Source organism: Callorhinchus milii, unplaced genomic scaffold (genome assembly GCF_018977255.1).
Source record: "Callorhinchus milii isolate IMCB2004 unplaced genomic scaffold, IMCB_Cmil_1.0 Scaffold3, whole genome shotgun sequence".
Classification (NCBI taxonomy): domain Eukaryota; kingdom Metazoa; phylum Chordata; class Chondrichthyes; order Chimaeriformes; family Callorhinchidae; genus Callorhinchus; species Callorhinchus milii.
In genome coordinates, this window is record NW_024704744.1 from 32726167 (window position 1) to 32732623 (window position 6457).

Here is a 6457-nt window from a genome sequence, read left to right on the forward strand (position 1 = left end):
TGCTCATAGTTTAGCAAAATGATTATGTTTCCAAAATGAGCACCTGCAGGAAATAGCCATTAGCACTGTCATTCTTGGAAAAAATAGATCATAAAATACATCTGACTTTTTAACATGCTGGTAATAGTCACAAGATACCTGTTAGAAAAAAGCTCAACAGTAGGGGGTGCACTGCTTGTTTTGATTAACTGATAAAAAAGCATTTTTCCCTTGCAATGAAAAAAAGGTGAACAAAGAGTAAGCGTTCTTCACCCAGAATCAAAATCTTTTTAATATTTGTTGATACCTAGAGCAAAAGTATAGAGGACGTCCCAAGGTGCTGTACAGTTGGGTCAGGACCTGAGCGGGGGGAAATGGTCAGGGTGAGGGGAGGGAAGGGAGGGAGCGAGGAGGGGGTAGAGAGTCGAGAGGGGAGCTGAAGGCACAGTCAAAGAGAAAGGTCTTGAGACCGGCCTTGAAGGAGGAAAGGGAGGAGGCGGCGAAGGCACTGGGGGATAGAGTTCCAGAGCCTCGGGGCTGAGAGGCTGTAGGCCCGACCACCGATGGTAGGGCGGTTGAGGCGGGGGATGTGGAGCAGACCGGAGCCAGAGGAACAGAGGGTACGGGCAGGTAGGTAGGTAGGTCAGAGAGGTAGGAGGGAACAAGGCCGTGAATGGCCTTGTAGGTGAATGGCCTTATAGGTGAGGATGAGGATCTTGAATTCGATCCTCTGGGGGATGGGCAATATCACAAGTAGTCCCATGATTGAACCACAAACAATAATATATTTCATTAATGACTGGTATCCCATATTTTTCACTGAACATTATTTATTTGATATAATAAGAGCTGCTTTTTAATATTGTTAGGTGGTTTAGTTGTTTACAGAGCTTCACTGTTTCAACACACTTAAAAGTAACTTTTAATAAATTTAAAATACAATACAATATTTTCATTATGTGGTGCAAGCGGGATGCACTGTGGACAATACTGAAAGAGATACATTCATACCCAACATGCTGAGATTATAACTGGTTTTATCAAACTCCGAAATGCAAGGATTACTATTATTATTAATGATACAAACAATGATACAAATATTATTATTGTGGTTGTTCATGAGTTCTCCCAAGACCTCGCAGTTCTTATACTGTTGGCTCATCATCGTCCTCTCTGCATTCATCTCTCACTGGCTCCTGAGATCTCTAAGCTGTTGTACTGTTGGCCCATGTTTCTTCTCTCCACACTCATCTCTCTTATCTGTTATTGTCTCTGTTTGCTCTATCTTGGTCTATTTCTGCACAAGATCTTTCTTGTGCATGACAATTCTTGAGGTTAACATGAAACTACAAGCACAAACATCGAACTGAATGTTCCATTGGGAACCAATAAATTACAGTACTGAGGCATCATACTATGGATCATCCACTTCTCGCTAGTCATATGTCAGTATAATGTGATTTCTCGAATAAATGGTTTGCTCTCCAAGTTCCACAATTCTCTAAGCTCTCCCTCCCAAGTGCATCATCGCCTCATTGTGTCGTATACATGATTTGAAGCCTGAGGCCATCACTATGGGATGCCTTTGAACATAGAACTATTGATTTTGTAGTGAATTCACTCTCCGTTTATCGCATATTCACTATAATCACTGTATTCTAGTTTCACATTTACTAGTTTGCATGCAGAATTATTAACATCTCTCTGACCATAAAGCATTTTTACAATCATTTATAACTTCAACATTTTATATGTTATACGGCCTTATCTTAGACTGCTGTACATAGTGCTTTTCAAGTCATCATTCTTTGCCCACCTTCTATATAATCTTCTAGGATTATCTTCTTGGATATCACCTCCTGTTTGGAGCCTCCTTCGATAACAACAATTTGCATTTATCTAGTGCCCCTCATGCAGGGTAGCGTCCCAGAGTGCTCCTTGGCATGTTCAGGGATGACCTTCTTAAATTTATCCTGGCACCATCAAAGGGAAGGTCTCCTCTGAAAACCAGCTTTTCCAACTTTGACACTGTGCCATTGCATCTATTCATGCTGCACTCCACAGCTGGATTCAGTGATATTGTTTTGTATAATGCTAAATCAGATCATTAGCTACTTTAAAAGTGAGAAATGCCATTATTGTTGATCCCTTCTCACTGGTGGAAATTGTTTTGTTAAAGCTAAGAAACATTATGGTTATCATACATACATGCATACATGCATACATGCATACATGCATACATGCATACATGCATACATACATACATACGAATAACAGGTATCTCTTTGATATCTTTAAAAAGATTATTGGATGCCCACTTTTCTTTTTTTTTAAGATCTGACCAGTTTGGTTTAGTTGGAGAACATTGAAGAGGTAGGATGGGGCAAGTCTTTGGAAGGAAATTAAAGGTGATCTTGAACTAAATCCACTGGAGGATCAGGAGCCAGTGGAGCCAGGCTAGAATGACAATGATAGGTTCATGGAACCTTGTGCTGGAAAACAACACAAGCTGCAGATTTCTGGATGGTTGGCAACTTATGAAGAGAAAAATTGGGTAGTCCTGTGAGCAAAGAGTTGGCATTGTCAAGTCTGGAGGTGATGAATGCATGGATTAGGGCTTTAGCGGCCTGAGGGGAAATCTAATCTTTCAGTAACATTTACCTGACTTTTACTTAACCCAATTATTTTAGATTCATGTTATGCTGTAACTCAACTTTATATTCATTAGTGAGATCTGAGGAAAAACATGGTGGCTGTAGTTCATAACAGGTTTAAAAATCCACTTTTGGATTCTAGGTCACAACAGGCATCATTTGGAAATTTGCTCCCTTACAAAGTGTTTTTTGTTGTGGTTTTTATAGTTGTCTACATTTGTTGTTATTGTGATTTGTATTGACAGAAGCCAACTTGATTTTGGGGCTCAAATTGCAAAGGATAATTTTGTTGCTTTTGAGAAAAGTAAAAAAGATAGTGGGGCATAATTCCACATGTGTAAAATGTTCATCTTTAGGCTTTGTTTCTAAACCTGCATATCAGATCCGTTACATTGCCCACCTCTGACTGTACCTTACATCCAACACAGCTCCACTGGCTCCCTATCACAGAATGGATCCTCACACTCGTCTTCAAGCTATGGCACCTCCTTAACTCTCCAACCTGCTTATTCCCCACGGCACCACCTACTGCCTCCTTAACTCTCCAACCTGCTTATTTCCCACGGCACCACCTGCTGCCTCCGCTTGGCTGGCTCATGCCTCCTATATGTCCCTCATCTCCTCCATTCCACCATCGGTGGCCGCACTTTTGGCTGGAACTCTCCCTCAAACCCTCTCTTCGACCTTATCTACGGTTACCTCCCCACTTGACCGGCTCAGCGTCAGGCTCCGCCATTGTTAAGCATTCTGAGACGCTGCCCTGCATGAAGGGTACTGTATAAATGCAAGTTGTTGTTGTAGATCTATTAACTGGAATAAAATCAACATCATTGCTATACTTGCCTTTGTGCATTTGCCTTCAAACTATCTGACAAACAGTGAGTGAAATTCAATAGTACAGTAGCATATGACTGCATGGGGTTTCTTTTTCTCTGATGTTGATCTACCATTTATCCACTGAACAATGAGCCTGGACAAAAATTGCCTCTGCTTTTGAAAACAAAATAGCCTTTGAGAATAGATAGCGAAGCTGAATTGTGCCCTCAGACATTGTGTGTGAGCTCTTGGGACCAGAGTTTCATCATTGCTTTTCAGCTGCTGAATCATAAGTAAAATTAGTTCTAGTAATCTCAAACCCATAGCAAAAGATTTCTTTGAGCTTGTCATTCCCTGAAGTTGAATATAGGGTGAGAATACCTGTATTAAAGGTAAGCCTCTACAGTACTGCATTCATACTGCTCAATATGAACCTAGCACAAATCTTGTCCAATGTAGCACAAGACACTCTTTCTTAATAATACAAGAAAGTCCCCTTATAACAAGGTAATTGGGGTCAATAGCATCCCAAACAGTGCCATAAGTCCTGTAGCTCAGTAGTTAGAGAACTCGCCTTGCAAGCAAGCGATCTGGGTTCGATTCCCAGCAGGGCGAAACTTTGGGCAAGTTTACTTACTCCACACGCTTCTGTTTACCTAGCAGTAAGTATGAACCTCTTTGTTAGTTGATTGGCGCATCGCTTTTCTGGGGGTAATAATTCCTTCCAAAAAATAATAATAATTAATTTGTCACCAAATTCACAACGTGTTGAAGATGTGAAAAAGCCCTACAACAACAACAAAATGACATTTATAGAGCGCCTTTCACATCGGGAGGACGTCGCAAAGTGCTGGACAGTCAGGGGTCGGGGCCCAAGCATGGGGGAGGAGTGGTGTAGGAGTGAGGGAAGACAGAGAGGTGGGAGGGCGACCGAAGGCACGATCAAAAGGAAGGGTCTTGAGACCGGCCTTGTAGGAGGCAAGGGAGGAAGCGAGGTGAAGGAACTGTGGGATGGAGTTCCAGAGTGTGGGGGCAGAGAGGCTGAAAGCTCGACCACCGATGGTAGGGAGGGTCAGGCGGGAGACATGGAGCAGACCGGAGCCCGCTGAACGGAGGGAGTGGGCAGGTTGGTAGGGAGTCAACATGTCAGAGAGGTAGGAGGGGGCAAGGCCATGGATGACCTTGAAAGTGAGGACAAGGATCAAATGCAAGGATTACTCATTAGAGTTCTGACGAAGGGTCGTGAACCCGAAACATTGACTCACTTTCCTTTCTCCATAGATGTTGCCTGACCTGCTGAGTGTTCCCATCGACTTCTGTTTTTGTTTTCAGATTTCCAGCATCTGCAGTATTTTGCATTTTGCAAGGATTATTATTATTTGTTTTCTTTGTCTTCTTATCAACACATTCATCAAGTTGTTGAGACTCCCAGGGTTGAACCCAATTTTTTTTTAATTGGTTGAGTTTTCTTCCTATGTTTTGATTGTGACCCTGCTAGCCATGATCTCCCTCAATTTGAGGTCCATGGGTTTAAACCCCACAATGAATGATTTCATTTACCATTGAGCTGTTACTTACAATTAATTAAAACAATAATTATACCACTCCACAATTAAGTCATAAGAGAGTGCCAGTTAGTGGCTGCTACATTTTTAATGAAATGCATATAATTTCCTTAAAGCTACTGGATTTCATTGAGTTTTATTGCTATCTGTAATTAATTATTCATTACAAAACATAGGTTAAAATTTCAATCAGCTATACTTTTGTTTTATCTAAAGATTATAATATGTTTCCTTGTGCTAAAGATAGGTATAGATCGATAGATAGAGCGATCGATAGATATTATTTAATAAATACTTAATAAATAATAACAATAGATATTATGGGTTGAGTTAGCAAGGTGCATGTACAAACAACAACAACAACAAGATTCCATTTATAAAGCGCCTTTCACGTCAGGAGGACGTCCCAAGGCGCTGAAAGATCACCAGGTCAACTCACTGCAGCTCATTGACTTTCACTGTCAATTCAGATCTCCTGTATGCGGGAGCAACTACAGACCTTTGCTTCAGAGCTGGATTTTGGGAGAAACAGGGATCATAAAATAGTAGTCATCTCTGGAGGTAGACTTGCTTGCAGGGACAAACCTATAGGTTTGATAGCTGAAATATTTCTGGTTTAAGAAGCATCAACTCCTGATCCTACAATTAGAATTTAATATTGTTAACTTGCAGTTATTTTTAGTGAATTTTGATGCATGACGGCAAAGCACATGCTGCAATTTAACAGAGTAATTGGTATGTGGGGATCAATGTGACAGTCAATGGGCAAAACGTAAGTGCTAATGAATTATTGACTACGTGATGTAACATACCTTCCTTCCATAAAATCCCCCCAAATCTCATAAGTGTAAAATACATTGTGTGTTACACTCAGCTCTGGCAAGGAACCTTTGACATGATATACTGTACTTACAGAGTCATTCATTTTTCTGGTTAGTCCATTTGTTAAATAAATGAAAGTTTCCATTTTATATTTAATATTAAAGAATCATTCCAGCATTCCAGACCCCAGTAATTACTTTCAGCACTTGAATGTTGGTAGAACAAGTTTTGTAATGCTTACTTTTTTAAAAAATATGAATTTCTAAAGCAAGAAGGGGTTTATGATGTTTGACCTCTGGATCGGGACTAACACCTTTTATTGGTTTGTGAGGCTGAAGGCTGTAACTTGATGTTTCTATATTGATTTCAGTACAGCAGTGGTGTTTTTCTAGTTCAGGCTGAAACATCATACTTTAGTGCTTTTCAGAACCTCCAAAACAACATTAACGATTTATACTGTTTACAATTTATATTGTGTAGGCAGCTTTCACATAAAAGAAGTCTTGAAGATCTTTACAGAACAAAATTGATTAGAAATGAGGTGAGTGTTTAATCTGTCTAGGCAGAAGGCGTTATCCCAAAAGCCAGGCCATACACTGCGAGTTAAGATTTTAATGGGAA